This window comes from Drosophila ficusphila, unplaced genomic scaffold (genome assembly GCF_018152265.1).
Source record: "Drosophila ficusphila isolate 14025-0441.05 unplaced genomic scaffold, ASM1815226v1 contig_198, whole genome shotgun sequence".
In the NCBI taxonomy this organism is placed as follows: Eukaryota; Metazoa; Arthropoda; class Insecta; order Diptera; family Drosophilidae; genus Drosophila; species Drosophila ficusphila.
In genome coordinates, this window is record NW_025064092.1 from 4894300 (window position 1) to 4920242 (window position 25943).

General features: G+C 38.8%; 1 protein-coding gene across 1 annotated transcript in view; it reads right to left on the bottom strand.

Annotated features, from left to right (window-relative positions):
• Positions 1-25943, bottom strand: part of LOC108087585 (hornerin) — a 98877-nt gene that overhangs the window by 25815 nt on the left and 47119 nt on the right. The window contains exon 3 of the mRNA XM_017185016.2: positions 17594-17663. The gene's annotated coding sequence lies outside the window, so the exon portion shown is untranslated. The remainder of the gene's footprint in view (positions 1-17593; positions 17664-25943) is intronic.

Here is a 25943-nt window from a genome sequence, read left to right on the forward strand (position 1 = left end):
GTTGAGTGTAACCTGTGTAAATGATGATAATGATCATCGTGACGATGCCGCTGATAAAGATGATGAGCGGCGGAATGTCGCCAGTTGAGTTTTCCAGCTCAGACACGTTCAAATACTTTAAAGTCACCTTCAAGTCAAAACGCTTTCCACAGCCATTTATCATATTTTTTCTTTTTCGGTAAGGTTGGGCTATTGATTTTGTTGAAAAGACTTGGGAATTTTTGCGGTAGGTGGGAATGGGAAATAATCTTAAATAAACCCAATAAAGGTTAAGGTAAGAGGAAGGCTATCGAAATAATGAGCTAATTATTTTGGTAACCCTAATAAATAGTTATTGAACAGAAGCTGCCCTGATTTCCTCTTGTTTTCCTTTCTTCTTTTTTTTCTGCAACCCTCAATCAATGGCCAATTGTTAATCAATGATCTGTGCACCAAATTAATCGTCAAAGAAACCGCCACCGAACCGAAGTCCTACATGCAAAGGATTCCCATTCGATTCTCCTTCTATTTTATTTTATTTTTTTTTTTTTTTTTACTTTTCGGTTCGGATGTCGGAAGACCCGCAGCTGAGTCCTGAGACTCCGGAGCAACCCTTTCTTTGGGCTACTGTGTCATGAGTCATGTTCCTTCGCTGGAAGGGGCTGCTGTTTGCCCACAGATAAACAAACTTTGATATAGTACCTAATGCACAGCCACCGCTGAAATAATAGCTGTACGAAAACAGAGCATGAACATATAAAATCTTTTATAAATCAAAGAACATAGAGTTTAAAACGGTATTTAAATATTTTCTGATATTATAATTACCTATATATATACATATACATATTCGAGTTTTTGGGGTCACCCCTTGGCACTAATATCCTGAAGTTTTTACTAGTCAGTACCACCACTTCGTACCTAAACCAAAAGTTATTGTAAGTATTTAAATATTTTGTGAGATTATTGGTAAGTAAAGCTATGAGTTTGGGGTCACCACTTGGTACTATTATCTTGTGAGTCACTGTGAAGAAGAACCCCCTACTAAAAACACCTCTCCTTCTACTCGTTTCCACTACAATCAACCAAGACGACCTTGTAGGGGAAAATAAAATGAGAAAAAAAAAAACAAAAATTATTGAACACACACATGAGAGTGCAAATATGTGTGAAATTTATTTGCCACAGCCCGCCGTCCCAAAGGGGTTGAGGTTGGGTTGGGTTTTGAGTTCCGCCCGTATCCGTGGCACATCCACAAGCCCGTCGACACAACCCTTTCGTCCCAGGGGTTGCGCTCCTAAAAAACCCCCGTCCATTTGCTTGTTTAAAAATCACTTGATTGCACAAATGCTCATTGAGCTAATTTTATTTCGTGTACAGGGAGGAATAAAAAACTAGAAGGCGATGGCGATGGCGATGGCGATGACGATGGCAACTTGAGCCACGCTTACATTTGATGGGATTCCAATTTCCATATGCCACAAGGGAAAAGGTAAGCAGGACACAAACACAAAAAAAAAAAAGCGGGAAGAAATACTGGTGGTGAAGCCCTACCTGACTTGGTCCCAACTTAACTAAATTATTAGCCGGCCACCTCCGACCGCTCGAAAAAGTGCTCAGCAATGTGGAAAAATGTGTTATGTCCTTAAAACAAAAGGCAGCACGAAGGAGCAACGGAGCGGAGGAGCGGGAAGGTGAGGCGAAGTGAGTTGATCAAATTACCAGACAGACCCGAATGGTCCCCCGACTTTGATGCACTTGAGCCGTGTCAGAAGTAGTCACAAAGTAAGCAGCGGGACGAGCATTGTCCCTTTTTGCTGGCTTTGTTGTTGACCTTTCCTGGGGGTCACTTTAATTAATTACATGAAATGAGTTTTTTTTTTTTTTTTGTCTGTGGCCGGTGAGAGGGGTGGCCAAATTACACGGTGAAACTCCGAGGGCCTGCGAAGGGGAGAAGCGGTGTAATGGAGGTCTGTAGATGGCTTTCAAGCGGAGTTGGTACATGTCTTCAAGTGAGCTTCAGACTGGAAACAATTTGTAATTGCGCCATTCCCGGCAAGAACAACTTTTCACTCAAGCTACATAAATGAAAATTGGGGTTCGTTTCACTTTATAAACAATTTCGAGTGGGCCTAATTCTTAATTGCACTTAAATAATTCAAGTACTTGGATATTGTATGGCGCCCTTGGCTGAACCCAAAAATTGCAACGAAGTAGGTGTCTTTTCAAGCTCATCCTTTAGTCAAGGCTTTTATTATTTAGTCTAGAGTAAAAATATACAAAACAAAATCAATCTGGTTAGTCCATTAGTCGAAAAGTTTTGTTGGAAGCAAGTCATAACACCGAAACCCTTTACCAACATCCGATAGTTCAGTCAGTTCGCACTTGAAATGAGTTTCCGAGTGCGTGACAAAGTTTGCCGCCCAAGATCCATTTGCCACACATCTCCCTTTGCAATTTTCTTGGCCCGCTTTGAACTTCCATTACCAAACTCCAAAAGCTAAACAACAACTCGAAAAAGAAAGTACAAGAATACAAAAATTCCCTTTGCAGCTCCGTTCGTCCTTACTTTTTGGGCATGTTTGGCAATTAAATCATTTTGACCATAAATCGAATTTCGCAACACTGGCTGGTTGTTTGTATGTGTATGTGTGTCTGTGTGTGTGTGTGTTTGTGCGATAGAGGGCCTCGGTGTTAATCCAATTAACTTGGCTTGCATCAAACACATTCCTTTCCACCTATAGAACGAAGGCAGACGAAGGAGAGCGAAAATAAATAAAGAAATGAAAACAGTTTCAAAGAAACTCAAACTTCAAGTTTTATAGTTCCCTGCTTCTGGCTCCTCCTATTTTCCCCTCCGCATCCACTGGCTACAAATTTCATACGAAACTTGGCTCGGAAAAACTTTTCGCAGGCATTTCATTGGAATAACTTCCACCCCCGATCCCAGTAGTCCCCCCCCCATTCCCCCCATTTCCCTGGCAGATTGGCAAGGTGGGCGGCCATCAAGCCAGAAAAGCTTGTCCTGACAAATGTTTTCATTGATTTTTACGAGCAGTGAACGTATAAAATAAATTCACTTTTTTCCCTGTGTTCTTTATTTATTTTTTTGATTTTTATGCTCGGCGACCGACAAAAAAAATCAGGACTTTTGTGTAAGCTGAGCCGAAAAAGTCGGCTAAATAAAAAAAAAAGAAAAATCGTCATACAAAAAATCTCTTGTTGTTTACTTTCATTTGTTTTGCGTGTTGTCGAGCTGCTGTTTTTTTGTTCCACACCACTATTACAACAGAGGCGGAGGAAGAGGGGGATGTGGGATAGGGGGGCTGCTGTTTAAAGGGGGTGCACGAGTGTCAGTTTTACGATTACCATGCGGGCTCCACGTTGGGCGCCATTAACGATCTCGCCATGCTTTTTCCTTCCTCACGTGTGCGTGTCCTGGTTGATGTGTCGTAAACGCATCATAAACAGCTGGTACTCGGGACCCTCCTCCAACATGAAACCCAACTGCATCATCATCAAAATTATACTTCATATTTACCCTTTTGAAATACTCTTTTTACGCCCAAAGGGCCACCCAAAATAATGGACACTGATCTTTATCAACAGGTGTAGGGACACACGACGGTCTGTTTATGGAAGGTCTAACCTCATATGGAAAATTATCACCATCAAGTTGAAGGTAGCATAAAAAACAAGATACACGTATGAACATTTTACAATAGGCTTTTTTGTTTTCAGGCTCTTACCTAAACGGAACAAATTTATAATTCCTTAAAATTTAAAGATACTTAATTCTCGGTCTTATCAAGTCATAATTCTCAGCACTAAAAGTTTATTTTTGAAAACTCATAAATATTATTTATTTTGATGGCTTTCGGCTAATGAACAGACTCTTAAATATATAAGAGTTACATAGAATAAGAAATGTATTCCATAAATCAAAACGTTTTGTAACATTTATTTTGAATTTAAAATTTATCAAGCTTAAGTCAGTGGCTTTTAACTTTTTTACAGCGACCTCATAAATATTTAAAGCTGAAACTAGCAAAATAGTCGGGGATATAAAATTATGGAAGATAATTTTTAATATTTTTAAAGACTTGCTTCCAAGTCTCCATTATAATTACCATCGTTAAAATTGCCTTTTAGGAACCAATGAATTTAAATTGTTTTGATTGCGGCGACCTATTTGGCATTATGACCATGATAAGCCCAGTGCCAGAAATATGAATTATCTGAGCCGCCTTCGATTGCAACTCGTTTCCACTGTGCGCGGTGGAAACGCTTTCGAATGTTTATCTTGACTGTGGCAAAGGTTTGATTAGCCATAAAAACTCACATTCGGCCTGGGTGTCGTTGTCGTACTTGTTCTATGATTGTATTTTCCCCTCCCCCTTGTTTTCACTCGACATTTTATGGTCTTTCCCCATTCCTGTTTCGTTCTTTTTTTTTTGTGTTTTACGAGCTTTCGAATTTGAAAGTCGTAAAATGCATTTTAACAACGGACAGTGAGCGACAAGAGCCGTGGATTTTTCCCCTCAGTGGCTTTGTTTGAGGCATTAGCTTATTATTATTAATAATACCGGAATACTGGGTGAACTTTAAACCCTTGCTTATTGTGCGGGGTCGCAAATAAAGTTTTCCGCCCCGCCCGCCCGGCTCGAGTTCATTTCGACTCGAGTCGAGCCCAATAAAATGTAATTAATTTGCAAAACTTTTCCCCCACACAAGCCAAAAGCCAATAAAGCAAGACCAAGATGCTGGAGAGGAGGGGGGATGCACGGAAGGGGGCACAGGATTTGCATGCCAGAGATGAGTCAAAAGCCAAAAAAAAAAAAAAAATAGAAAAAAAATAAAAAACAGAAAACAAAAGTTAAGAAAAAAAGAGGAAAAAGAAAGGGGGGGGGGGAACACGGGGGGGCAAACAAAAAGCAGCAGAGAACAGAAGCCAACAGCTGCTCGACATAAACTTATAAAAGCTGGCAAAACTCTCTAACCAAAGGGGGTTGGGGGATGGGGGGAGGAAGGGGGTGGAAAGCTCTGGCATTGCTGCATTAAAAAGTTAATAAAAGTGGAGCATGCCACAAGTCGTGCCGCAATTTGCGGCAGCTGCAGCTGCGTTCCAGCAAAAGGATATGGATATGAATATAAGTAATCCCAGTGCCAACTACTCCTGCCACAGAATGTGTGTGTGTGTGTGTGTGAGTGTGCAGCAAGTTGCAAGTTGCGGAGGAACGCGAGCGGAACTTGTTGCTCTTCAGGTGGCATAAGCTGTGACTTTTGCACTTGCACTTGCCGCTGCTTCTTGCCTCTTGCCACTTGCCTCCTGCCACTTGCCTCGTGCCTCCACCAAAAGTGGCAAACAATTAAAATGCTCAACATCCTGAACGCCCCCCCTTGCAACATCGAAAGCAATTCAAGGAGTTTCGCAACAAAATAGAACGAAAACAAATGCTTACCATTCAAGGGAAACAAAAGGAAGGCTTGCACAAAATTACATCAAAGCCATTCGAGTGGGGAAATGGCTCAGAAAATGTCACTTGGTGCTCCTCCAGCAAGGAAAACATTCCGGACGCAAAAAATTAAAGCAATTACATTAAATTTACTAAAAGTAATCAAAGGGAACAACTCCTTAATTGTATCAAAGTAATTCGTGCTAAAGAAACCTCTCTTGTAAATAAAATGAAAGAGAAGTATTTATGATTTGTTCATACCACATTTTCCGTGAGTCCTGCTCATTAGTTAGACTTAGCTCTTTTGCAACTTAATTTCCCGACTGAGCCCCGTCATAACGATCATCACCATCAATAAGCGTTAGCAAAGATTTAGCCAAGATTTTCTTCATCAGTCGTTTTGCCAGAACACATTTCACTCCTGTCAGAGATATTACCCACACGGACTTATCCGCATTCGCGTTCGCATTCGCATCAGCACAAACTATATAGTATAGTAATAGTATAGTACGAGTATAGTATAGTGTAGTGTGTGTGTGTGTGTTTGCGGAGAGTGCACATTTATATACTTAAGCCCTCGCAGATGGCAACTAAATGCAACTCTGCTGCCAAGTGGCGGGAGCTCACTTCCACTTGCGGTTTCAAGGGTTACTCAGCGCCTGGAGAGTCAGGAGCCAAGAGCCCAGAGCCCAGAGGAAAAGCGGCGGGGAAAAGCGGCGGGTAAAAGCGGGCAACGTAACGTGGCTGGCTGGCTGGCTGCTGTGCACTTTAAGTAATGCGGCCAATTGAAAATGTCGAACAAGTGCCACCAAACGCCAACAGCGATGCAGCTGCCATCCAGCGACTGCAGCTAATTAAGAACGCATTAAAACGATTTGTGTGCCGTGGAGAATCTGCTAACTGCTAACTGGTAAACTCCTATATGCTATAGCATATGTAACTATCTGGTAACTGGTAACTGGTAACTGGTATCTGGTATCTGGCTTGGGTGCAATGTGGCGTTAAAAGGGTCTCAATACTGTCAATCAATAAATAGATTAAGCGACAAGCGATTATGCAACGGGCGACTAAGCCGCAGTCAAACGGCGAGTGTGTGTTGCATAAGCCAGGTAAATACTTTGAGAAGCGCATAGAAGAGTGCGCGGGAAAAAACAGCTTATAATGCCGCTAAGCTGATTAACGTCCAATGGAAATGCACACAGCACAGCGCCAGCTCCATCGAATGAAAAACTTGAGACCCGAGCAGCGTATTAAATTTCAAGAAAGCTAAATCAGTTTACAGCATAATGAAAAGTGTATAAATTACATTCGTGTTCGGCGAAACTTTGTTCGAAAACTCGCTCTAAATTTAGCAACATTTTGTTTAATAAAAGATTTCGTTGACTTTAAGGGGAAATCGGGAAAGCTGTCCGTGCATTGATTTAACTTTAGGATCGCAAACAAAAACGAAAATAAGCCGAAATATATTGAGTTTCAAACCAGGTATTATATTTTCCATTTCTACTGTATTTATTATTTCCTTCAATGAAAAATGAATGCAGTATCGTATTAGGCCTGCCTTTTCTGTTAAGATCGCGGAAGTTTATATTAAATTTCTTCATTGAATGATTAAAGCAGACGAGTAAATAGGGAATATTGAATGACTATAGGCTGCAGTTGCACAAGTGAGCGAAAAGTGGCGAAAACAGCTCAGAAAACCAGAGCAAACAAAGCAATCACAGAGATTGCCATACTTCGCGAACTAAGCTCAATGAGAAGCGCATCGAAAGGCTGCGAAGGCAAAAGGCGAGCAAACAATGCGAATACTTTTCCCAGGCCATTAGAAATGTCCAACAACAAGTGGCCATAAAAAAAACTACTCGAGGAGGAGCCAGAAATCTCAAGGCGGCTAAAAAGACCAAAAAGACAAAAAACTACATAAAAGCAAAAAAAAAAAAACACAAAAAAAGGCAAAAACTTAAAAGCAACTTTCCAGCTCATGTAAGTGCAAGTGTATGCGTGTGTGTGTGTGTTTGTGTGTGTGCACGAAAATATTTTCAATTACAAATTGTATTTTTCCGTTTAGATAAGCAAAATTTATGGCAGGACTTGCGTCCTCGATCGCTATTCTGTCCCGTCGTCTCGTTCTGAACTCAAAGTTCCAGTCGCAGTCCTGCGGCAACAAACACTTTTGCGCTTGGTCGGCGACGCAGTTGTAAACAAGGGGCAAGCTGCAACTACAAGAAAGCGGCGAAACGGCACGGAAAATGCCACCAAGAAAAGGGAAAAAAGGCGGCAGGACGGACCCGAGGAAAAACCCCAAGAAAACTGCCACTGCGACGACCAAAAGACGCCAAAAAAAAAAAAAAAAATGGGGAAAAAAAACAGCAGCCAGAAGTTGCAAGGAGGCAAAATAAAAAGCACAAGAAGCAGTGCAAAAAAAAACTAGTAAAAAGGACAAAGGAAAAGACTTCGAATAAATAATACCCTGCTTTAGGAAAAATAAAGAAAACCAAGAAGTAGAAGAACTGAGCTTTTCTATATCTCTGGGGATTTAAGATTTTTTGGTTTAAAAATAATAAGAGATGATTTGAAATGAATTTATTTAGAGTTAAGGATAGGGTTTGAAAATACTTTAAAATTTTAGTATTTTAAAGATGAGTAATATCTTAGGCTTAGAAACTGTCATCAAAGTCACCATACATATATGTTAGTCCAACATTCCCTAGACAATCTTTGAAAAGAAATGAAACCAATAGAAGCGAAATGGCTTACAGATTTTCAGAGTATTTTCCATCTACGTGCTTCCCGGTGGCGCCGCCAAATGTCACGTACGCAGACAGTGGCAGCCAGGAAGGAAGTGGGCGGATGATGGCCAAAAAGGGGGCGTGGCAGGGTTGCCCTGCTCATAAGGCCTGTCACATGAATGGAATTGCCAACTTAATGCGAAGGCAAATGCAACAAACTGGACAGAAGACATCCTCCCACATTCTCGAAGACTCAGCTTTTCTACGCCGCCAGAGTTGTCATCTCTTCTCAAACAAAAAAAATTCGAGGGGGTACAAAAAAAGTAGTAAAAGAAAAGCCAGCCGTTGCTGACTCCAATTTCAATTGAATTTGATTGAAATTCTGCCGTATGACGCACAACTTCTTGCGGCACTTAATGCGGCTGAAGGTGTCGGTTTGTCTGGAGGCGTGACCGAGGGGCTCTGGGCGTGGCACGTGAGAGGTTCCCGTTACTTTCGCCTGGTATTATCGATATTTATGCTTTAGTCTCATTTACATTTTTTATACACGTTTTAGGCAAACAAACGGAAATAAATTATTGCTATGGAGTTTTTTATTTTGGAAGAGTAAATAGTGTTTTATAAAATGTAAGGTTCAAAAGAAGATACCTTTATTTTAAACAAACCCATTTTCCGTTTCAATTCAATTGAACTTTAATGAGGAATATCTCCTTTCGTCAAGTTATCCCTTTGAATCATTTTTAATTCGAATAAAAACGAATTAAATATTGAAAGTAGGGAGTTATTATACCTTTGCAATATGAGAATCCCAGTCTGTGAATTTTTTTTTTTAGCTTTTCAGCATCTTCGCCTTGACAAACCTTAATGAGGAGCACCCTCTTTCGACACCTCACCCCTTTGATCCTTAAATAGTGACTTGAGCAATAAGTTACTAATAGTCTTGATGACTTACCCCCACCTTTGGATATCCCCCCACCCCCTTCCTTTTTCTTCGATTCAGCAGCGAGCGTTTGAAGCGTGTGAAGCCATCAAAAATGGAATTGACACGTTCGCTGCCTGTTTCTCTGCTCAGCCGCCAGATGCACGCAAACAAAAGGGTCCCCCCTTCTTGTTTTTCTCCACCTTCCCTCTTCACCTCCCTCTCCTCTTCTTTCTCCTTCTTCTTCTTCCACAGCCATGTGGCAGAGTGGTGACCCCGACGTCGTCTTATCATAATGATGACGTTTACATTTCAATTAACGGCGAACAACATAATTGCAGCAGTCAAATTATATAATTACACACAAACAACAAACGGTCGCACGCAGAGAGCGTGTGCGAAAGAGACGGATGGAATGGGGGGAAGGGGGCCGTGTGAAAGAGAGGGCGAACTCATTTGCCTATATGCATGTATGGTATACAACATATACAACCTACTCCACTACACTCGTATATGTGTGCCATCGAAGAAGGCAGCTGCAAATGCAACGCAGGTGTTGCCCCATGTGTCAAAAAATAATCATTTTGAAATCACTTCAAAAATTCAGACAGCACAGATGAAATATGCGTGCGAAGGGCGAAGAAGAGGAAGAGAGAGGGGAATCCCAGGGAATCTGTCAAGTGTTCCGGGCTTTATGTATTCCCAAGTATCGCCCCATCCAATTCCCCCCGCCATCCACCCATCCCTTTCTATTGGACTGTCTTGTAATTTCATCTGAACATTCAATTCAATGAGCGACTTCAAGACAGTCAACTCCTAAATGGACCACAGCTGCATCTCGAAAAGAAACTGACAAAAAACGGGTAAGTTAAAAATTAGAAACACGGAAAATAACATAAATGAATAGATGCTTTTGAAAATTTTAACAATGTTTTTAAATGTTGAAAAATTATACTAATTAATATGGAAAAAATATGCTTACAGTATTTTAAAGGCAAGCTTATGAAAAAATGTAAGTTATCTAATCCTCAATTGAAATCTAAGTAATATATCGCTTATTTCCCCGTCCTTTTTATTCTCAGTGGCAAACTTTTAACCATAAAGGGGCAATATATAAAAATAAATAAATATATTAAATTGACAACTTGTCGTTTACGAAATGTGAGATTTTTAATTATTATTTTCGTGTCAGAGTCGAAGTCAAAAGTTTTTCCACTTGGTTTTTTTTTATTTTTTTGTTTGAAGGAGCGGTACGCAATCCGAACCGAATTCCCACGTCGAATAACCTGAGAACTTAACACCGCGGCGGCAGAGGCAAAAAAAACGGGAAATTAAAGGCGAAAAAAAAAGAAACACATTGAATTGTTTTCTATCGTGACACATGAGAGGCCTTCATAGGCTCGAGCGCGCTTGTGGTGCATAATTTTTCATGCCACATATAATAATCTCGGCTGGCCGTAATTTATTAACTTTTCCAATCCCCGCCCATCGCCTTTCTCTGTCGCACTCGCGTGTCTCTGGCGGACCTGGCCGTTGGCGGTTTCGCTTTCAGCGTTTTATTTCAATGCGATTGAAAGCAAATTGAAAGCCGGCACCTGACAGAGCACACGCGGCCAAAGAAAAAGAGAAAAACCATTTGCGGGCTAAAATGGCCAACAACCAACGGACTCTCGTCACTCTGCACTGCGGGAAATTTTGCATGAGTTAAAGAAAAGATTTTAAATGCTTTATACATTTAAATCTGATACATATATAACACAATAATCGATTAGTTTCCCTTTTTTCCTTTTTTTTTTTATTGAACAAAAAGAAAATTAAACCACTCATAATTGTTTTCTTTAAGTCTGGTTACACAAAAATTAATCATTTGAGGTTGACCACTCTAAATTAATTTCAAACTTTAAATATACTCATATATATTTATATATTTGAATGTAAATGCAGAGTAAGCAGATCTAGTTACAATCTTTTTTCTTCGTGCACTTTTTCATCAACCTCCTTGGTTGGGTTTGATGAAGCGCATTAAACAAATAACGCCCTGGCAATATTTCATTAAAAACTTAACGGTCTGACAGTACAAAGTGCTTTGGAGCTCGAAAGAGGGTCCTTTGGCGAGAATAGGGCGCCGGAAGGGGGTGCTTAGGGGCAGATAAAGAGCCATTGGCTAATGCCCCATTGGCGTGTGCGTTGTGCATTTCTAGCGGCTGGCATTTGTTGCAAGTAACACAAGATGCATTTTAGCTAAAACGGCAGACTAATGAAGAACGATGGACGCTAAACAGGCTGGTTAAAGTGTCCAACTAATGTGATTCTAAATACCTTTCAAATTGATTCCAATTACCGTCACGTCAATTTATTTTAAACCGCGAAAGGGAAATGTTCACAAAACCTAAACCAATAAATTATTTTCAACAAATAGAAAAGCACAACAATTCGGGTTAATATATACTGCATTTTTTATGCTTAAAACGCTGTTTTCCAGGTGTAATTGCATGTCCACGCCTTCACTTTTTGTAATTTCCTTGCTTTTGTTTCGATCCTTTGTTATTCTCAATATTTTCCAGTTTAATTAGTTTGAAATTACACAAACAGCAAATGAATGACATGAAAAATGCATGAAATTATTTTCGATGCCCAATACCATTTGGATTTTCAATTTGCCATTTGCTGAAATTGGCAGTTAAATTATTATTATTATTATACTTGTTAGTTGACTTTAACCGCTTTTGGTTGTCCAGGCTTTGTGCTGATGTTATTATTATTATTGCTGAAGTTGGGACCTTTTCGGTGTCAATTTGTGTTTTTTTGCGGTTGTAGAATTTATGGTAAATTAAATTAGCCTGATTGGTATATGCATTTATAATGACATCACTTCAATCCGATCCCCTGTCAGGCGAGAAAGCCAGCCTGCGTGCAATGATAAATTAATGAAATAAATGTTTATTACTTTTATTCCATTCGTGCGGTTCCCTTTTTTTCTCCCCTCCACCCCTTGGAAAAAACCCCACTCCATTGCCATCTCATTTTCATCTCCAACTCCACTTGACCTCTGATGAAGGAACAAAATGAAAATGGCTCAGAAATTTCAATAAAAATTTTATGTTATAATTATAGGCCCAAAGACAGACAAGTCGAGGGATGCATAATAAAAATTAACGCCCTCCTTCCACCTCGAAAAAGAAAAATTCCCGTGTTTGTGTTTGGGTCATAATTTTTCTATTAGACAAATATGCGCGAGGGAGAGAGAGATAGAGAGAGGGAGATGGCATGTTCGTCATGCGAGAGTGTAATAAATTTTATTAAAAACATATACAAACAAACGCATAAACGAGATCCAAGACCAAGTCAAGGTGGAAGTCCCAAAAAGCGAAAAGGGGAGTGAGTTGGCCACACATTTGGGCCATCATACGTGACCGGCGATGGAATTTCGGGGCGCGCCCTCTTTCTCTTTACCATCCCCCCTTTCCCCTTTCCCCTTCCCATTCCCCTTTCCCCCATCCGCAACCCCCATTCCCCCACCCATTTCATTCGGTGTCCAGCTGAGACAACACATAAAAACTAAAATAAACAAAAACGCTGGAGGTAAGACGCCGTTTAAGGAGTTGGCATGCAATCAAAGCTCACGATCTGGGGACTCTGAAATATTTACCAAAAATAGTTGGCACTACGCCATGTAAAAGGAATGGAGCTTCAACTCTTTCAAGTTCAAACTTAATGATTTAACACTAAGGAATATCAATAAATGCATTCGTTTAAAGTTGATTTGTTTACAAGAACGAAGCTACAAATCTTTCAAGTTCAAATTCAATAAATAACTTTATTTATAATATTATTTATTGATATTACATTTTTTTAGAGAAGCTACAATTCATACAAATTTGATGTAAAGGAATACCATAAAATGTATTTCTGTATATTCGATTGGTTTAAACCTTTCTTGATTTTGCATAAACATTAATATAACAGGAAGGCAACAACAGTTGTAGCATATTTTTATTCATGTACTTTTATGGCATGTAATGAAGGGAAATATTTGTAAAAGACCAACCTCCTTGGATTGCTCCCCAAAATCCCCCAAAGAGTTTCCTGTTCCCGAGCGGCGAGCAAAAAAGAAAATCCACAGCAACAACAACAACACAAAAAAAAAAAAAAAGAGAAACAACAACAACACACGGTTATAAGTGTGGCCAAATTAATGGACTTCGAATGAAGTTGACCGGCTGTCATAAAGCGTTCATAATTACTTTTCACACCAGGCGGCGGCGATTCGAACGCGTGACTAACGAGTGAGAAGAGGAAGAAATCTGAGGGCAAAGGGGGAGCCAAAAAAAGAGGGATGGGGGGGGGAAATCTATGCCCCAACAAGCCCCACAAACAGTCGGCAAAGAACAGAAAAAACAAAATATACGCACAAGGAAAATATTACAAATAAACAATCGTAAATTTCTATAAATTCTAATTGAAGGAGTTGGGGCGTCTGTTTGTAGGCTTAAAGCGTATTGCGCACGACATTTGTTTATTTATGGCGAATGACAATAAAATTTAATAACTTTGACACAATTTAATTAATTTCGATTTTTCAATATGACAAAAATAAAAAAAAGGAATCGACATAAAAAAGCACCAAGCGCGCCGAGGCAAACAAACAAAATGTCGAAAGCCAAACAAAAATCAACACAACATAAAAATTTTTTATATACGTTTCTCTGCGCAAAAGGGGCGGGGCATCGGTCGAGTCATAAGCAAACATATTTATGGAATATATATATATTTTTTCCCTCCCTGCTTCGATGCCATATGCATATGCAGTGAAAAATTGAATTAAAATTCAACGAAGGCAATTTACAAAATTAGTTTTGATAAAAAAAAAATGTGAATAAAAAAGGATGCTAGAGTTTTTCATTAACCAACACTGTGTATCGAATGGACATTCCATCGGAATTCAAATCAAATCGACTAAACTAAGAGCTTTGAGAAATCCAAATCAAAAACGAAATTGATTTGTCGTGTTAAAGTTGCATGTCAATTGCATTTTTGCCCAATACCTGAGGCTTAATAGAAAACAAATAAAAGAAATAGAGTTATTGGCTTGACCAGCTAAAATAACAAAAAAAGATGACGTTACAATTCAAACGTTTGATTATTTCAACCTAAAGGGCCACAAAAATGGTTTAAGGGCTAAATATGGTTTGTTATTTATCTGGTTTTCATTTATTAACCTTTGATATTAATTGTTTTTCATTAATTAAATTTTCCACAAGCACAAATACACGCATTTTATATGGAGCTTATTTCATAAGCAAAAAACCCTCGAAAATAAATCCAAATGCCCCATCCAAAGTTAACAAAATGTGTAACGTTCCGCTCGTAACATCTTTGTTTCACCTGAATTGACTGAGTTATTATGGCCTTTACGCGTATATATGGATGCAAATGTGTGCGCAATCCGCCCACCCAAAAAACCGCAATTGAAATGCAAAATATTGTTCACATATAAAAATTTGAAGTAAAAAAAACGTTAAAATACAATGATTAAAAAATGAAAAGGCACAAGGCAAAAAATTAATTTTGAATGCTGTCTGAAATCCGCCTATCTCTTTTTCTCTTCGATATTTTTAAATTGTGACAACATAAAATAATTGTTAAAGTCCACAAAATAATAATAAACAAGCAGGAGAGCACAGAGCAAAAAGCAGAAAGCAATTTGCAATGCACCAAAAACCAAAAACCGAATGCACCAACTCCATGGGGAAAGTGCCAGAAAGTGTTTTTGTGTGTGTGAAAGAGAGTGTGTGCCTCCTGAGTGTGCGAAAGTGTGTGTGTGTGTGTGTGCGTGTGAGAGGTAAATTTATTGATTTCCATATATTTATTTGTGTAAAATGCCATAAATTACAATTATTTAACAGGGCCGGACGGATGAGCCAGTCGGACGGGCCGTAAAGTCAACGCGCCAGCAACGGACACACACGTCCCCCTTCCTTTCCCCTTCGATTCCCCCATGCGCCACCATTGCACCCCCCCTTTTCTCACCGTGTAGTTGGGTCAGTAGTGCCGCTGTGTTATTGTTGCCTTTGCCTCGGCTGTTGCATAATTTGTTAGCCAAATTGCAACTCAACAGGCCAGGTATGCAGTTCGTACTACGGATGGCTCCCTGATATCGAAAGACCCCAAGACCCGGACAAACAAACACACACTCATATAGACACATCGACACACACACACAGTGAGAAGGCGATATACACAGCAGGCAACCGAGTCCGGCTCATCAAATATGCAAAATTTGCAAGGACTTGCAACAATCGCAATTAAGGATGAGCTGCCGGCGAGGCGACTACAAGGCGAATCGCAGATAATGAAAACGGTGACTCAAAGCGAGTGCTACTTATCGCCCAATTGATTGCAATCGATGCCAAAGGTGGGAAAGTGATGCCATTGTAACTATAACACTGTGCGACAAAAAAATGTTTGAGTTGATTTTTTCTTATTTTTCACTTCTACTAGTCAAAATAAGAATACAAGTTTTTGGATTTGTTAATATCAATAGCCAATCAGCTTCTACGCACACTCAAAGGTCCCAAAAACGCGTGTTTTTGCATATTTCACAGCCTTATAATACCATATTGGGAAAATATTTTTTCACCGTTATAAGCGTTTTATGCAAGTTCAATATCTATTAATTAAAATATATTAAGCAAATATACCGTTAGGCTTTTATAACAATGCTTTAAAATTTTTTTCTCCCAGCTCTATACTCTGGGCGACTACGTATGGAACTTGTTACGCGAAAAAGCCAAAAAAATCAGAAAAAAATTTCACTTTTAAAAAAAATAATAGTTTATTGGAAGTAAAAAAAAAAAATAATATTTTGTGTTAAATATTTTCATAATAATAATTTCATAAAATTTATCATAAAAAAAGAAATCCTATCACTTAGAAGGTGGCATAAATATTTTTGTGCATAACTTATGCCCCTTAACCGAAAACAATTAAAAAAGTAACTCAAACAAACATTTCGTTAAATTTTGTCGCACAGTGTAATCAAATAAAAGTATTCGTAATATTCCCCAGATCAGAGAAAGTATGATTGCAGTGATCAAACAGTGACTGAAACAGAATCAGAACCTTTATCAATTCAATTTTCAGCAAGATAATTAAAATATGATTATTACCATTTAATACACATTAAGAATAACATTATAAACAGTTAGAAAATCGAATTTAAGATAAGTCCAATACTAATTTTTGTTACCATTTATCCAAGTCACAAATCACAATATGTCATTCATCTTGTTTTTGTCTGCGTGGAATACCAAGCATTTCGCAATCACTGAATTAACACGGAATTCACTCAGACATCTCGAATCGGCTGAGGAGACATAAAGCGTTTGGTTTGGCCGTCTCCGTCCCCCTTTTTCCCTCCATTTTCCCCATCCTTTTCCCGGGCTTTTCCCGCTGCACACCGAATTCCCAACTCTGCTCCGCCTTTGGATGAAAAGCCCTCCATTTGGTCCTCATTCAGTTAGCTTGTCCTGATCAATCGCTTGGTCATTTGTTGGCTTTCACTGTGCGAGTGTGTGTGTCGTGTATCGCTGCGTACGTGTGTGTGGGTGTGTGTGTGTGTACTTTCTCCTTGTGTGTTTGGACTATTATGTCCGGAGCTTATTAACTGCGGGTCTCGCAAATGCAATGCAAATAAGCAAATTTGCAATCAAAAGAACGATTTTCATATTTAAGATGGCACAAGAAGAGGGTCGAAAATTCTTGGGGGAAATTCAGTTGGGGTTTAATGGGGGGAGTATTGAGGGTTATTCACCCAGCAAAAGCAGCAAAAGGAGGCCGGTTATAAAATGGGGCGTGGCTGGAGAACAGAGGCATGCACTTAATTTGGCAATTGTCTCTGCACAAGAGTACACACACACACACACAAGATACGAGTGAGTGTATTGCCTGCATGTATTTGTATTTGTATTTCTGTGTCCACGTTTATCTACAGTTCCTCCCACAACAAACACCACCCCCTTTGCACCCACACAACCACTGTCTATCTGTATGTGTGTCTGCCTGCCTTTGTCATTAATATTAATTTCGTGTTTAATTTATTGTAATTTACGTGCATTTGATAAATCGTGTTATTATAATCAGTTGACTGGAAACGTGAAGAAAGGAGAAGCCATGGAGTACACTGAATGACTCACTGTTTAAGCCAAAGTTTAGTTGTTTTTTTTTTAATCGAATAGAAGCATACTTTAAAATAAAAAATTAAATTGTTTCATAACATAAAACATGATTTTTAAACATATTTCTCTTTGAATACAAACTATTTTTATAAATCTAAATAGATTTTAATTTTGATGATTATAAAAGATATATAATTTTTAAGACAAAATTAATTCATTAAAAAAACTATTTATTGTTAATTTCGGTGTAGGAAACTGAGAAGAGGACAGGAGATAATCTTAGTTTACCTTAATGCCAATGACAGCTGTCTAGTTTCTAATCTTGGTCGGACTTACCTTATACGATTTTCACTTGCACAAGCTCCTTGAACAAATCAAATTCCTCGAAATGTGGTAGATTTTAAAACTGCAAAGAGACAAGAAGAAGAAATTGGGTTAATTCCAGTAATTATGCATAGCAATCGATATGGGGTGTAGGAGTCAGCACAACAACTAGGGCCTATTAAAAATCGGTTATGAAAACATTTGGAGTGAGTTCCTATTGATTTTGAAAAAGTTATAAATAAGCAGCGGAAGATTTATTGCCAAACCGTTGGAAATGTTGTGGTAATTTTAAAGATTTATGTTATAAAAAACAATACAAACTAGATGAAATGATATATAGAGCTTGTAATAAATATTGCAGAGGACAATAATTGTACTGTTTATTTGCTTTCTTTTGGGTATCTAGTAATTATAATTTCATATTGTTATGAATGTTTTGTAAGAATGTATTACATTCAATGCCTAAAATAAACTTTAAAAATCCTTAACCATCGCCATGCAATTCAACCAGTCGATACCAACCAAGTAATATTTATGAGAATCGCATAGAAGGGAGCAGAAAGCACTTGAGTGCGATTCCGATCTGAAAGGGTGGAAATGTCGGGGTAATAAACATTTTCCCTCTCGTGTGCAAGGAATGCTTGAGGACAAGTGTCGCATTAAGGAACTTCCCCCATTTTTTTTTTACATTGTGGAATGCGTTTTTATAACAAAATAATTATATTTATGCCGTGGGGGAAAAGAGAGGGGGAGTTGGGAAGGGAGGGGGGAAATGTGCATTGGCCATTGCACAGGACGCATTCAAGTCGAAGTAATGCAAAAGGGCGAATGGCAGAACCGATTCCGATGCCCGATCCCCGAAACCCCCACCACGCCCCCTTTGGAAATCCGCCCCCAATCGCGATTCCTCCATTTCTGCACATAACGGCATCCATTACACGCAACAACAAAGCCAAAATGGCGTCTGGGGCGACAATGTGTTGCATGCGTGTGTCTGTGTTGTGTGTGCGTGTGTGTGCGTCGCTTTGTGTCTGTATTGTCGTTGAAATTATTTTTATTATTTTACACAATTTTTATACGGAAAGCCAAATGCTCGATACACACACACACACACACACACACACAAACAAACACACATATACATAGAAAGAATGAAAGCAAGGCGAAAAAAATGAACTTTTACAGCCGGGCATAAATATTTAGTGTATTGTTCTTGTTGCTGCATGTTTATATTGTTGTATTTAATGAGATTTTTGAACTTTTCCTTGCCATAAGCGCCTTAAGCGTTTACTCTCGCCCTGTGAAAACACTTTACAGAAGCCACAAAATGGAAAGCAAAACAAGGAGCATTCAAGAAGTTTTTCTTTTTGATGTCCTCGACCGACGGGGGAGTGTGAAAAACAAATCTGTGAGTTGGTTGATTCGAATGGTAAATTTCCTGCAAGTGTAGGATATTAAAATGCTTATTTCAAAAGCAATAAATATTTGTAGTTTAAATGTGAGTTAATGGTATGAGTGCGGAACAGTTTATTCCCAGATAAAACTAAACTTTTTATTCATTTTTAGACCTTCTTCATTCCACTTCATATAATATATCTTAATCTCCATCGTTTCACCTTCTTATATCTTAATTCCCACTGAGATATGCCACTATCTCAACATCTAAATGACTTCAAATTGCATTATTACCATCCATAAATTCGAAATCGAATTCCCATAATCATGAAATCAATTTATTGTCATCACATTTAAGCCCATTAGTTGGGGGCTCGATAAGATCTCCGATCCTAATCTCGAATGCATTTGTCATTCCCCAAAATCGAATCAGAGCAGATCGTTTCGACCGGTTTTCGGCTTTTGGTTTTCAGTTTTTGGTTTGTCGATGGGATCTCCGGTTTTGTCATCTTGTGTGGGTTGTGCAACCCACAAGACGACGGACCGCATAAAATAATAATAATAAAGGAAAACCGGTGGCAGGGCATCCAACTCCAACGCATTCATTAGTTCTCATTAGGAGACAAAACATTTCGAATCCAAGCTCGCATCTGAACGATAAACAAAGCATTTTTCAATCGAACAAGAGACGAGGTGCGGGGGGCTTTAACTTTACCGGTTTATTGGCGTCTCTAATGAACCTCGATTAATAAATATAAAAAGGAAAACTCTAATTTCTTAAATAAAGTCTCGGCTTATGACATTGCTATACGAAATATTAAAGCCGAAAGTTGGGTGGTCGTTAGAAATCGAGTGATAAATATACATTCGAGTGGGTTGTTATCGTTATAAAGTCTTTTTAGGTAATTTAATAATTTCTCATTAACGAGGGAAGAACATGAAAACTTGGCCAACAGAAAATCTGCATTTGCACATTATTAACTTACGTGAAATGGACGTAAAACCCACCCTGATATCGATTTAAATTAGCTTGCTAGTATTCGGCTTAAAAGGGAGTACAAAATGCACCCTCGAGCTTGGTCACAAAGTCAACCCAGTCAATTAAAGACCTAGAAATGCATAATTTTCCATTTAGCCCATTTATGAATTATGCAGTCGAGGCGAAGAAAACTGGTTAACGTGGAAACACGCCAACGGGGAAGGGATGTGGATGTGGATGTGGAAATGACATAAGCGTTTAAATATTTCAAAGGAGCGACTCGGCTGGCGTGGGGGAAAAAGCTTTATAAAAACAAAATGAAGCCAAATATAAGACAAATGCAGGTCCGGGGAGACAAAAGGGGGAAGTTATATAGGGGGCACAAAGCAAACATGTGACATATGCGGCAATTAATGCCGTTAATTATTAAAGTTAACACCCAAAAGCGACATGCACAAGTCAAATAAATAAACACGCAGCAGGGAACGAAGTCAATGGCTCTTGGCCAAAGCGAAAGCCCTCATCTATATACAATACCACGAATATATATATACGAATATATATATACGGTACAAGGGAACCCCCTCAAAAACCCATAAAATGCCAGCCCCCTGCACAAACGCCCCAACAATTAAGGACAATGCGTACTAATTTCAAACGAAAACTTCAACGTGGCCAACTGAAAGCGAAGCGGAAAAGGAAACATGAAAAAAAAACACACCAAGAAATTTAATCAAAAACAATGCAATTAACACCGAACTCTCAATATCCTGACATTGAGTTTCGGTTAATGAGTTTTAAAGGACAAGATAATAATTACAATCTGAAAACACATCGTAATTTTTGTTTTATGATTATTAGATAGTAATATATTTTTCAACGTTCATCATTGATTTAATTCTTGTGTATTATTTATATTTTATATTTTATATATTTTTTGTGATAAATGAAAATACTAATTAAAAATTACACTTATTTCCGTTCCCCAGCAGACTGAGGCGTAACCTTTCCCCCAAAAATTCGTGGGTGTCGTCGAGTAATAATGATTTTTATTTATAAACTGGCACAAAGGAGCGAAACATGGGTTAAGGGGACTGAGGGGGCTGGGGGCTTAACCCATGCGTGCCGCGAGATGAAGAAGAAGCTCGTTGGGGAAGGACAGTTGGCACATAAATAATTTAAACACCAGGCCCTCGATTCGCCGTCCCGCTGACATAATTTTTCCCTCTTTTGACCAAAAAAAAAAAAAACCAAAATATGTAGAAGTAAAAAAAGGGGGAAGGGGAGGACTCCACAATTAGGGGCTGGTTTTTGGGGGATTGGAGGTGGATTTTCAGTGGATAAAGAAGGACATTTTGGGGGCGACCGGTTGACAAGGGCAGTGCAATGCATAAGCAAACAAAACTTTGGCAATTTTGTGCAACTTTTTGGCTTCCACATTTTGTATAGAAAGCATTTTTTCGTTCCCTTTGTGTTTGCCTGTGTGTGTGAGTCGAGGAAATTATGTTTTTGAAAACAGGAAAACCTTGGCAAGTTTTCGGGGGCATCGGGGAAAGGAAGCGGTAATTCCATTCTGGAATAGCTTTGCTTAGGTCAAATCAATTTGAACTTTTTTAGAAGCTACAAAATCGACTCAACGGAGTTAACAAGTCGCCACAAACAGTATGCAATAAACTCAAACTCTATTTTACGTTGTTCTTGGGATTTATAAAACGCTTTAAATATTTAGTAGACATTAGGCTTAATATTATTTTATATGCAGTTGGTTTCATATTTTATAAGTTTGTGTTATTGCTAATAGCGAAATTTAAACGAATTGATATTAATTTCTTTTCCCAATTCCCAGCAGTCATTTTCTCTAAATCCACACGAGTTTTTACCACCCACTGGGGTCTCTCAATTAATAGAACGTTTTTCTTTCGTTTTTTCTTTTTTTTTTTTTGCACCGCTTCACGTTATTTTTTTGGGGAAACGCTTGCCACTTAACGGGCGCATAAAATGCCAATAAAGATCGCGTTTTTTTTTTTTTTTTTTTTTTTGAGGGGAAATGGGTGAAAATGTGGGGACAATGACGATGAGCATATGATTTTCAATTTTTGCCACAAATCCAGACAAACACACGCAAACCAAACTTTGGGCTTCGCCTGGTTGTCGACCGAAGTGCCAATGGGATACACGGAAAAAAGTTGAATTTCATAAGCCAAAAGTTAAAAGTCAAAAAACAAAAATAAAATCAATTTAGATTTAGATCATGAAAATTTAAGATGATCATATGTTAAAAAACATTTTCCAATTTATCCCCATTAGCTAAATTTTTTTGCTCAGTGCAGCTCAAACTTCGTGGCAAACTCCTCCGACTGCCCCCCACTTACTGCCACGCCCCCTGCTGCCCCCTCTGTGAACCGTTAAGCGCCATTAGGCGGCTGTGCAGACATTAAAAACAGCTGCCATCGTCTCCTGTTTTCCGTTCCCGTTCTTGTTTTTGTTGCTGTTGTTGTTGTTGCTATTTGCTGTTGAGGCAGTTTTTTGAGGGGGGGTCAAAAGGGGCAGGGGACAGGGGGTAGAAGTGGGAGGGGAGGGCTAGCGACGGGGAGCGGCACAAAAATTGCCTGTTTATATTCGCAGCGACAGCAAATTTTATTATTATTTTTGTTCTTGACAACGACAACGGGCAACAGAGGAGCAGCAGGCACAACAACATAGTCAGCAAGGCAGGCAGGACACCGATTTTCGGGGGGTTTCCCACCCGAGGGCGAGGGGATGGTGTGACAGGAACATATCCCAAAACTAAATACAGGGTGTGCCCATGGGGTGTATTAGTTAAGGGGAGTCATAAACCAAACCAGAGAACTGTCGAAAAAGTTCCAAATGTTATTGGTATTAATTTCCGTTTTACAAAAGTTTATAGCACCTAAAAATATATCATTTTTAGAAAATGAAACTTTTCAATTCCTATATAAAGTTTTCAATGCAACTGACTTAAAATAAATCATTTAAGAAGCAGGAATTTAAATCAAATATTTATTTGTCTCCAGCTAAATCTTCAAGAAGTTAATCTTTCATAATTGGACTATATTTTTATTGGCATTATTATTTAACCATTTTTATTGGCATTTATTATTTACTGGATATCCGTAAGTTTATTGGTTAAATATACAAACGATTTTTGCCTAGCCTAAACTATTTCCCCATTTTATTTTCCTTTTTAGTTTTGTGCACATTTTGCATTTATGTTTCGAGAGAAGCAAATCAAAATCAAAGTTGTTTGTTGAATGTTATTGCCGCATAGACACAATTCCCATCGATGACAGGGGTTTTTCCCCAACTTCCCCTTCCCCTTTGCCTTTTCCCTTTTGGTCAGCATGGGTTAAAGTTGCGCCGACGCAGAGCGCTTAGAAGTTATTCCTTCATTGTGATTCAGTTTTTCTTCTTTTTTTCGGTCACCGACTGCGCGCCTCCAATTAAAGAATAATTCATTTCAATTGAAGTCAATCAAAAGAAATTATTTCACGCTTAATCAATTAGAGAAGATGAGGCCCCAAGCAGGGTGCACAAAATGTGGTGGAGAGAAACCCCAGACACCCCCGAACAAAGAGGAATGTGTGCCGTACTGATTTTGATTCACTTGAAAGAATCCCCAAAAATAATACAAAAAAAACAGAACCGGCGAACGGAAAACATAACGATTCCGAACGATCCTCATCATTATGATATATGGGCGGGCAGATCGCGAGGGGCCACTGACAGTCATCACTTGAGCTTTGCTTTTAGTTTTTCGGAATCCAAACAAATTGATTTCGCCGAGGGTGTTGAAATGCCGGGAAGTGCCACTTGTACAGCCTCCAAGATAAGCTTATAAAAGAGAGATGGGATTTATTTATGGGAGGCTAAGTAGCATTTCACCGACCGGGGGGATCAAAAACGCAGTCCAAACTTTGAGGATCATGTGGCATAATCAGGGCTAGATTTACGACTTCAGACTCCAGATGGAAAGTGAATACATATATGCTATAACTCAAGAAGACGCACTTGAGTAAAGATTGGATAAGTGATGTAATAAGTTGGATTTGAGGGAAAAGCGGAAGAATGTTATTAATAGCTTATTCCGGAATATAGGATCATATATCAAAAAGTTAATCTTGAGAAAACCAAGAAGGTACTCTTCAAATATTCCAAGCGTAAAACTTGTTCTATATAAATTGAAAAAACCACTTAGCTTCTTCAATTGAAATAATTGCTTTTGGTGACCCGAAACTATGTTTCCCAACTTTTGAAATTAGAATATGAGATTGTGTTTTTGTAACAATTTTGAGTTACGAACAATATTTAATAAAATAAAATACCCTTTTTATGGTCATGTAGTCAGGTTCTAAGTTTTTAAGATCACCCAGTGATCTTGAACTAAAGATAAATTGCAACACATGTCGCTGCTTAACAATGCCGTTTTCTTTTATTCCGCAATCCAAATATAGCCCCCTGTTAAAAACATTACAAATTAGTTGGAAATATAATGCCATTACTTTTCGTTTGATATCGGGCCGCCGGGGGGCGCCACCGCAGCACGAGGACCGCGAAAGAGAATCTCCTAAAAGCAGCCGCAAGATCTTATAAAGTATTTATAGTTATATATATATATATATATATGAATATATGTATATGAGGTGCAGAGAGTGGGGATGTCGTAAACAATTTTTGCGCTTACGCAACGCCCACCCAAGTGGCGACACCAGACAGATGAGGGCGCTGTGGAAATGGGGGCGTGGCTGTGGAGAAGAGGAAGAGGGAAGAGGAGAGAGGGAGGCAAGCGTCGCATTAATTTGTCATTTTGCGCGTGTGTTGACGACGGGCAAATATAGAGAGGAAAGTGCAGGAGGAGAAGAGGCTGGCAAATGGCAAATAGAAGCCACATCAAGTGGCATGCCACACACACACCCACATGGGGAAAAAATGTATATTTTCTAAAATCTCTTCAACGTACACAATTTTGAAATAAAATATGTATGAGATGGATTTCGTCCTGAAATAAATGTTCTTTCATTTGAAATTTAATGTAATAATTTATATTTTAAATTGGATAAGATGAGTAACAGAATATTAGTTTTAATCATGGATAATCCTTGAAACCACATTGACTATTTATTTAATAATAACAACAATGGTTATTTAATCTAATTTTTTGACTGTGTATACACACTTGCTGGAAACTTTTGTTTTTGCTTACGCGCTGCAAAAAGTTGCACTTTTCCCCCTTTCCGTATATTTTCCTCTTTTATATTCTTTTCTTTCTATGGAAATTCCTCTTTTCGCCAGCTTCTTTCACAGATTTTGACTTTTGCGAAGGGAAGACCAGAAGAACAAGCAGAAGAAAAAGAAGAAGCGGCATCCGAGGCGAAAAAAGTGTCACAAAACTTTTATGGTGGCCATGACACGTTGGCGGTTGTTGGCTGGCTCTCCACCACTGGAAAATTCCCCTTTTTCGGAGGACCCGCCTCGGAAAAACCCCCGCCCTTCGCCGCCCTTTCGTTGCGGTGGCTGCCACTGCTACTTCATTTGCCTGCGTGCTCATTAAAAAAGTTGCGACACATACAAATGCATGCACTTGGAGAAAATATGGCGTAAAATGGATGGTGAAGAAAGGGGCAAAGAAGGAAAAGTTGTATTGAATGATATATTTATGCAAAGCAAGTTCAAATGGGTTTTGGGGGTTCCAATAAAAAAGAACTCAATTTATATATGTAGTTGGATAACTCATTTCAATTCGCAATACTATAAAGCTAAAGTGATATAATACTCTAAATGTAGAGTTTTTTCAACTTTAGAAAATCATTAAAAATGCTTTGTAAATATTTTTAAAAATTCCCTTTTAGCACGGGGTCCCTTAAAAATGTAATTTCTGGATGTGTGGCAATATCCGCCACCTTCTCCTCACTTCAGCTCACCAATTCCCTAGACAAAGTCAACACGTTTGCCTGCATGTCAAGTGCCAGT